This window comes from Oncorhynchus tshawytscha, linkage group LG02 (assembly GCF_018296145.1).
Source record: "Oncorhynchus tshawytscha isolate Ot180627B linkage group LG02, Otsh_v2.0, whole genome shotgun sequence".
NCBI classification, from domain to species: Eukaryota; Metazoa; Chordata; class Actinopteri; order Salmoniformes; family Salmonidae; genus Oncorhynchus; species Oncorhynchus tshawytscha.
This window is the reverse complement of record NC_056430.1, coordinates 65698628-65708631: the sequence shown is the minus strand read 5'-3', so window position 1 is coordinate 65708631 and position 10004 is coordinate 65698628. Positions and strand designations below refer to the sequence as shown.

At 44.2% G+C, this 10004-nt stretch overlaps 1 pseudogene; it reads right to left on the bottom strand.

The window, feature by feature from the left end:
* Positions 1-9927, bottom strand: part of LOC112265223 — a 10361-nt pseudogene extending 434 nt beyond the window's left edge.
* Positions 9928-10004: the final 77 nt, after the last annotated feature.

The following is a 10004-nucleotide window of genomic DNA, read 5'->3' as shown; positions in this document are numbered from 1 at the left end:
TAGCTTGTGTGTACCATACTAAGAACACTGAGTGAGGAAATCTAAGGCCAGTCCTAAAACTGTCTGAGACAAAACACATATGGTAAATAAGTTGCAGTACATTTACAAATCATTTAAAGTCCATTCAGGTAATGAACTGAAAATGTATTCAGGAATTTCTTTAGTCATCTAATAACTTTCTAATCAACCCTATGGTAAACAGTGTCAAAGGGGCACATCACCACTTTTTAACCTCATTCATTTGTGAAGTGGCCCTTTAAATCAGAAAACTTGCTATAGACTCATATGAAAGGTCACCTTGACGATGGGTTCCTTCACCGGGGCCCAGGCTGGTTCTATCTTGCCATGTAACCTCCACATGCCGTAATGGTTGACAAGGTGCCTCTCCAGAACCAGGTACTCCAGCACATCCCTGGGCTCCTCTTCGCTCCCCATCATTAGTCTGCCGAAGCGGTCGTAGACGGCCAAGGTCTAACCCCCAGAACAGACAGGTTAACAATTTAGGAATGATGTTAATTCAGGTAACACATCAAGGTAACACAACCCTTAGAGGATTACGGTGACATGATGATGTAGCCATGAGTGGTACAGATTCAGGGGTCCAGAGAAGGTAGGGGGGAAAGGAAAAAAGAGAATGCGTTAAGAGAGAATTGGTTCACTCATTACTACTATGCTAATGCTATTGCAATGTGAATGTTTCAGTCTATAAATATAGCTAAAGCTAAGCATAGCGCCATTGTCTCCTTTTAATGTTTCAAAATGTGGGATTCCATAGTACCCAACCTGTGTGTTAAATACTTGTTTAACGGCTCATCGTGACACTATTCCAAAATTATGACAACCCTTTTCGGAGTGACACACTGTGTGTTTGCGACTGTCTGTCACACCTGTCTGGAGTGCATGCGCACCGTAACCTGCCCAAACATGTTGCCTTTGCTGACCATGTCTGGACATCGGGCGTGCACCACCTTGGGCCACCACCTCCAGGGACTCCACGAAATGCCACCGCAGCATCTTGTAGTGGTTCCCCCTCACCATCTCCTGCACAGGATGGACAGACAGTGAGCTAATGCCATCTAAGCTAAAAGAGCATCCCAAAGACAAAGACAAGTAACTTATAGGTTACAAGTATAATTAACATTTTATCATACTATTTCTTAGTAAAATACCTGGTTATTTCTGTACCGTAAAATGAAGTACAATAGGCTTGTGCAATAGAGACCACGTGAGGTCGGTATGTGCTAGCCCACTACTTATAACTAAGAAATGTCAAATAAATGATATCCAACTCAGGGCTGCAGCTATTGCATTTGGTTTGCTAACTGGCTAGATGTCGTCAAGATCAAGCGTCTCGCTTACAGCAGGGACATTCAATTCCCTCTTGGATCAAGAGCCCGGTTGCCTAAATTGTTTTGAGCATTTAAAAACAGAGCCACGTGTGCACTTGCATACCACAGTATGATACAGAAACGGTAGGACAATCCATATACCGCCCAACACTAAAGTGCAACCACACAAACATACTATTTGCAGCAGAAGCAGCCATTTTTATAACATGATAACACTGGGATTGTATCAGTGCAAATAGAACTGAGGATAAATATACATGGTGAAATAAACAACTGTTTATACAACACACAGGCTAACAGTTAAAGAAAGTGTACTGGTGATGGTGACAACTGCCTGAAGGAGGGAGAACTTACAGGGTAACATCTTTCTGTCACAAGGGAGTGATATGCTTAAAAGAGCGACTGCCCCCAAAAAGCAACATCTTGATTTGATAGCGACCTGTGGCATCGATGAGCCAAAAACATTTATTCTGGTGTCAGAATTTACTAAAGTGTAAATAGGATTATTTCGGTCATAAAATAATTTGTCTCGACCAAAACTGAGATTTGCGAGATAGCAAAAAATGGTATATGACGGAATAAAGGGTACTGTAACAGTTTTCCTTGGGTTGTGTTTATTTCAATCCTGCCCACATACCCAAAGCTGGCAGCACCCAAGTAATCATCAATTTTGAGCGCAGCTGCACACAACCAGATTTTAATGCCCATAGTCAATTTGGTTTGACATTCGATATACCTATGGAGCTAGTTAGGGACCATCGGTAAAATACACACTGTACAGTACATTCAGACTTGACTTTTTCAACATGTTGCTATGTTACATACAGCCTTATTCTAAAATTGATTAAATTGTTTTTCCCCCTCAATCTACACACAATACCTCATAATGACAAAGCAAAAACAGGTTCAGAAGTTTTTGCAAGTGTATTCAAAATAAAACCTGAAATATCACATTTACATAAGTATTCAGACCCTTTACTCAGTTGAAGCACCTTTGGCAGCGATTACAGCCTCGAGTCTTCTTGGGTATGACGCTACAACCTTGGCAATCCTGTATTTGGGGACTTTCTCCCATTCTTCTCTGCAGATCCTCTCAAGCCCTGTCAGGTTGGATGGGGAGCATCACTGCACAGCTATTTTCAGGTCTCTCCAGAGATGTTTGATCGGGTTCAAGTCCGGGCTCTGGCTGGGCCACTCAAGGACATTCAGAGACTTGTCCCGAAGCCACTCCTGCGCTGTCTTGGCTGTGTGCTTAGGGTCGTTGTCCTATTGGAAGGTGAACCTTCGCTCCAGTCTGAGGTCCTGAATGCTCTAGAGAAGGTTTTCATCAAGGATATCTGTACTTTCCCCGTTCATCTTTTGCTCTATCTTGACTTGTCTCCCAGTCCCTGCAGCTGAAAAACAACCCCACAGCATGCTGCCACCACCATGCTTCACCGTAGGGATGGGGCCAGGTTTCCTCCAGACGTGACGCTTGTGCCAAAGAGTTCAATCTTGGTTTCATCAGACCCTGGAAGGTTCTCCCAGCTCCACAGAGGAACTCTGGAGCTCTGTCAGAGTGACCTTCAGGTTCTTGATCACCTCCCTGACCAACGCCCTTCTCCCCCGATTACTCAGTTTGACCAGGAGGCTAGCTCTAGGAATAATCTTGGTGGTTCCAAACTTCTTCCATTTAAGAATGATGGAGTCCACTGTGTTCTTAGGGATCTTCAATGCTGCAGACATTTTTGGTACCTTTCCCAGGTCTGTGCCTGGACACAATCCGGTCTCGGGAGCTCTACAGACAATTCCTTTGACTTCATGGTATGGTTTTTGCTCTGATATACACTGTCAATTGTGGGACCTTATATAGACAGGTGTGTGCCTTTCCAAATCATAGCCAATCAATTGAATTTACCACAGGTGAACTCCAATCAAGTTGTAGAAACATCGCAAGGATGATCAATGGAAACAGGATGCATCTGAGCTCAATTTCAATTATTATTATTTTTTTAAACGTTTTGGCTTTGTTGTTATGGGGTCTTTTAAATGTCCATAGCTCCTTATTTCAATAACAAACTATAAATTGTAGAAATTGATTTACAAATATTAAAAGCATTTGAGACATCTAAAAGATGCACAATATGAAAATATTGTCCCCTTTACATTGTGTCATTTATTGACGGTCCCTAACTAGCCCCAGAGATAGGCTATCCAATGTCAAACCAACTTCGCCACGGACACACTAGTCAGCTGAAGCTAATTGGCAAAAGAAGTTGGCTAGCACTAGCTAGCCTAGGTGACTTCAAGACAAGACCTGGTTAGACTGTTTCAAGTTATCTAGAAGGCCGAGTGACTAACTGTGTACTGTTTTGGCAGAGGGAATGTACAAACACTTACCATGTGCGAACACACAAAAGACACCCACATTAACCCCCCCCCGCTGCATTTTCTTAATGACCAAGCCGAAAAACTAGGCCAAATCAGGTAGTTCAGATTGACAAACAAGATTAGCCTAAACAGACTTTCACAGCAAGCTATATCAGTGAATGGAATATATCCATTATGACCAGTGAGTCACTATCTCACTTCCATTAGAAATGCCTCACTGGAATAACTTGGGACACCACCCACCCCTTTCACAGATCATCTTTGCCTGGTAGCCAAGAGTGTAAGCAGGATAGGGAACAGTTGATTTGGGTCATATGAGAGTGAGTGTATCTCTTACTGTGTGAGAGCGTTGTGCGCTCCTGAGCTTTCACTGGGAACACCTTTGTGGTGAACTCAGCATCATGCTCTTTGATCTTGCGTATCCTGCAGTGGAGAGAAGGTTTGGTGTTCCCACTTTAAACGAACTACAACTTTTAAGCCTTCATAAACCCTTTATAAGGCTTTCATGAATGGACTATAAAATCTTTATAAGTTTATTTAAAGTGTGACCGGGTTTGACTTCCGGTACTTCCGGCGCACTTCCGGTACTTCCGGCGCCGACAGAGATGGCCGCCTCGCTTCGCGTTCCTAGGAAACTATGCAGTTTTTTGTTTTTTCACGTGTTATTTCTTACACTAGTACCCCAGGTCATCTTAGGTTTCTTTACATACAGCCGAGAAGAACTACTGAATATAAGATCAGCGTCAACTCACCATCAGTACGACCAAGAATATGTTTTTCGCGATGCGGATCCTGTGTTCTGCCTTACAACCAGTGTAACCGAGTGGATCACATGCAGCGACCAAAAAAAAAAAACGACTCAGAAAAAGAGGGAAACGAAGCGGTCTTCTGGTCAGACTCCGGAGACGGGCACATCGTGCACCACTCCCTAGCATTCTTCTTGCCAATGTCCAGTCTCTTGACAACAAGGTTGATGAAATCCGAGCAAGGGTAGCATTCCAGAGGGACATCAGAGACTGTAACGTTCTTTGCTTCACGGAAACATGGCTAACTGGAGAGACGCAATCCGAAGCGGTGCAGCCAGCGGGTTTCTCCACGCATCGCGCCGACAGAAACAAACATCTTTCTGGTAAGAAGACGGGCGGGGGCGTATGTCTTATGGCCAACGTGACATGGTGTGATGAAAGAAACATACAGGAACTCAAATCCTTCTGTTCACCTGATTTAGAATTCCTCACAATCAAATGTAGACCGCATTATCTACCAAGAGAATTCTCTTCGATTATAATCACAGCCGTATATATCCCCCCAAGCAGACACATCGATGGCTCTGAACGAACTTTATTTAACTCTCTGCAAACTGGAAACGATTTATCCGGAGGCTGCATTCATTGTAGCTGGGGATTTTAACAAGGCTAATCTGAAAACAAGACTCCCTAAATTTTATCAGCATATCGATTGTGCAACCAGGGGTGGAAAGACCCTGGATCATTGTTACTCTAACTTCCGCGACGCATATAAGGCCCTGCCCCGCCCCCTTTCGGAAAAGCTGACCACGACTCCATTTTGTTGATCCCTGCCTACAGACAGAAACTAAAACAAGAAGCTCCCACGCTGAGGTCTGTCCAACGCTGGTCCGACCAAGCTGACTCCACACTCCAAGACTGCTTCCATCACGTGGACTGGGAGATGTTTCGTATTGCGTCAGACAACAACATTGACGAATACGCTGATACGGTGTGCGAGTTCATTAGAACGTGCGTTGAAGATGTCGTTCCCATAGCAACGATTAAAACATTCCCTAACCAGAAACCGTGGATTGATGGCAGCATTCGTGTGAAACTGAAGGCACGAAACACTGCTTTTAATCAGGGCAAGGTGTCTGGTAACATGACTGAATACAAACAGTGCAGCTATTCCCTCCGCAAGGCTATCAAACAAGCTAAGCGCCAGTACAGAGACAAAGTAGAATCTCAATTCAACGGCTCAGACACAAGAGGTATGTGGCAGGGTCTACAATCAATCACGGACTACAGGAAGAAACCCAGCCCAGTCACGGACCAGGATGTCTTGCTCCCAGGCAGACTAAATAACTTTTTGCCCGCTTTGAGGACAATACAGTGCCACTGACACGGCCTGCAACGGAAACATGCGGTCTCTCCTTCACTGCAGCCGAAGTGAGTAAGACATTTAAACGTGTTAACCCTCGCAAGGCTGCAGGCCCAGACGGCATCCCCAGCCGCGCCCTCAGAGCATGCGCAGACCAGCTGGCCGGTGTGTTTACGGACATATTCAATCAATCCCTATACCAGTCTGCTGTTCCCACATGCTTCAAGAGGGCCACCATTGTTCCTGTTCCCAAGAAAGCTAAGGTAACTGAGCTAAACGACTACCGCCCCGTAGCACTCACATCCGTCATCATGAAGTGCTTTGAGAGACTAGTCAAGGACCATATCACCTCCACCCTACCTGACACCCTTGACCCACTCCAATTTGCTTACCGCCCAAATAGGTCCACAGACGATGCAATCTCAACCACACTGCACACTGCCCTAACCCATCTGGACAAGAGGAATACCTATGTGAGAATGCTGTTCATCGACTACAGCTCGGCATTCAACACCATAGTACCCTCCAAGCTCGTCATCAAGCTCGAGACCCTGGGTCTCGACCCCGCCCTGTGCAACTGGGTACTGGACTTCCTGACGGGCCGCCCCAGGTGGTGAGGGTAGGCAACAACATCTCCTCCCCGCTGATCCTCAACACTGGGGCCCCACAAGGGTGCGTTCTGAGCCCTCTCCTGTACTCCCTGTTCACCCACGACTGCGTGGCCATGCACGCCTCCAACTCAATCATCAAGTTTGCGGACGACACAACAGTGGTAGGCTTGATTACCAACAACGACGAGACGGCCTACAGGGAGGAGGTGAGGGCCCTCGGAGTGTGGTGTCAGGAAAATAACCTCACACTCAACGTCAACAAAACTAAGGAGATGATTGTGGACTTCAGGAAACAGCAGAGGGAACACCCCCATCCACATCGATGGAACAGTAGTGGAGAGGGTAGCAAGTTTTAAGTTCCTCGGCATACACATCACAGACAAACTGAATTGGTCCACTCACACAGACAGCATCGTGAGGAAGGCGCAGCAGCGCCTCTTCAACCTCAGGAGGCTGAAGAAATTTGGCTTGTCACCAAAAGCACTCACAAACTTCTACAGATGCACAATCGAGAGCATCCTGGCGGGCTGTATCACCGCCTGGTATGGCAACTGCACCGCCCTCAACCGTAAGGCTCTCCAGAGGGTAGTGAGGTCTGCACAACGCATCACCGGGGGCAAACTACCTGCCCTCCAGGACACCTACACCACCCGATGCTACAGGAAGGCCATAAAGATCATCAAGGACATCAACCACCCGAGCCACTGCCTGTTCACCCCGCTGCCATCCAGAAGGCGAGGTCAGTACAGGTGCATCAAAGCTGGGACCGAGAGACTGAAAAACAGCTTCTATCTCAAGGCCATCAGACTGTTAAACAGCCACCACTAACATTGAGTGGCTACTGCCAACACACTGTCAATGACACTGACTCTACTCCAGCCACTTTAATCATGGGAATTGATGGGAAATGATGTAAATATATCACTAGCCACTTTAAACAATGCTACCTTATATAATGTTACTTACCCTACATTGTTCATCTCATATGCATACGTTGATACTGTACTCTATATCATCGACTGCATCCTTATGTAATACATGTATCACTAGCCACTTAACTATGCCACTTGGTTTACATACTTATCTCATATGTATATATTGTACTCGATATCATCTACTGTATCTTGCCTATGCTGCTCTGTACCATCACTCATTCATATATCCCTATGTACATATTCTTTATCCCCTTACACTGTGTATGACAGTAGTTTTTTTTGGAATTGTTAGTTAGATTACTTGCTCGTTATTACTGCATTGTCGGAACTAGAAGCACAAGCATTTCGCTACACTCGCATTAACATCTGCTAACCATGTGTATGTGACAAATAAAATTTGATTTGATTTGATTTGATTTCAACGCCAAAGACGTTAATGCAATATAAGAGACAAATAGGTACTCAGTCTAAGTCTAATGGAGAGTAAGAATATCTAATAAGTACATGACAGACAGTCTTTGCTAGCTGGGAGTATTTGAGTGTGTGTGAAAGATAAGGAACGAACGCTCAATATCCTACAAAAATATAAATGTTAGAGTGTGACCCAGGAAGACTGTCTTATGCTAGCTGGGAGGCTAGCTGATCTGCTCTGTGCACTGTTTCAGGCCCTCTTTCGACAGACTGGAGAGACGAGCATCACCTTCTGGGGGGATATACGGGTCAAACACTCCCGCTGTGGTAGTGGAAAGGAGAGAGATATTGGTTATTGTGACTACGTATATTATAAGCTTCATTGTAACAGTGGCAACCCTCTTAACTTTGATCCTGTGTACAACAAACGGAAGGTTTGCATATGGCTGATACTGTACCGGTCTAGCTCGCTTTGAGAACAAGTCTACAACATATCTTCTCAAAATGGCTGTCAGTCTTACACTACTGATGATATGCAGTAATCAGCAGTAGTGTCAGACTGTCTGACATTTTGAAAAGTGTATACGCACATAAACAGGTCTGTACCAGTGCAGGCGATGTTAATGTCTCTCTCCATGTACTCCTGCCACTCTGGCTTTGGCCTCCTGATCTGCCGACGCTGCTGCCTTTCCTTTTATCCCCACTGCGGGGGTAGCGCTTCTTGGTCCTTATCGGGACAACAAAGGGCAGGGGATACCGTACCTCCAGCAAAGCCTCTGCATTCTGCATGAGGGAAAAGCAGGTGGATTAGATAAGAAATCATGGAGTACCAGTCTATGCATAAAGGTTATAGCAGAATTTGTTAATGTGGTTTGCAATTCATGGAGATTAGAGATTTGCACATCGTTATTATTGTATGGTTGATATCATAATATGATGGCACATTCGAGTACATTTTCGTTTATTCATTTAATTGAACAAACAACTTGGTTTGGGAAATAAATACAAAAATGCTAGTCAAAGAGACTGAAGTAAACTGTTATAAAATGCAATTATGACATCTTATTAAGTTACATGTATTTTAGGTTGGCTACGGTGATTGATTAATGAGTATAGACTAGCTAGGTAGTTAAACTGGTTTAAAACTCAGTTGAGTTGCCTTCCAGAAAGATCTGCTTGCTGGGTTGAGCTACGTTAACTTAGCTAGCCACTGCTGATTATAAACCTACAGCTTTCCGTGGCATTTTCTGGGGCTGAGCAGTCAATATTTCAATGAATTATGTGTCATTTATAGCTAATGTAATCAAAATTCTCTAAAATAATACCTTCAAATTGCTGAATCTCATCCGATGCAGAGGCATTAATGCCCTTCTCATGGACGTCGCCATATTTGCTGTCAGACTCAGTTTGAGGTGTGTTCAAGAACAATAAACCTGTGCTGTGCTGCGCATTGTTACGATTCTTCTTGAAACGTTTTGGGGGTCACTTTGGCTATTCCACCTAGCTCTGCATTTTAGAATAAACTATTACTGTTTAGATTTTTTTTATCTTGAGAATCTGCTTTCAGTTATTGTTGGTTTATAGATCAAAGATGTATAGATCAGAAGACCAACAATCTAAGATTTGTCTACAAGGTGTGGCCCAACATTTAACCTTCTGTGCAACATGGTCATTCCAACGTCTGCATAGGCCATGCAGCATTTATGGTGAGAGCCAACTTATGCTTGGCTTCACAACTGCATCACACCATCCATACACATCCGACCACATTTTTGGATCAAGCATAAATGGGCTCTTATGGATGCAGGCTACAATACCAGTTGTTTAGCCTTTGGACACAGATAATAAAGAGTTACATGCGTTTAGGTGATGGAATTGTCTCTTAAATTGGTTGCTTTTTCATGACATGTTCTGAAGACGTGAGCAGCAGCTACTTCGAACACCTGCAACAACATATAGTTGATAGAGATGTCTGCAATGACCTACATGAGCCATGTGAGTAGCTAAGCCCTCTGACTACTGGATTCCATAAGTGATTAACACACACTCACTACTAGGCAACCATAAAAACGTTCACAACATAACAAGGTAAACAACCTGTTGTTGATGCAAATTCTTACTTATTTTCAGAGAGTGCAGATTATTTCATTCATTGTTGTTATTTCTGCGACTATCTACTACTACTACTAATAAGGAATGCCACAAACAGAAAGCATATA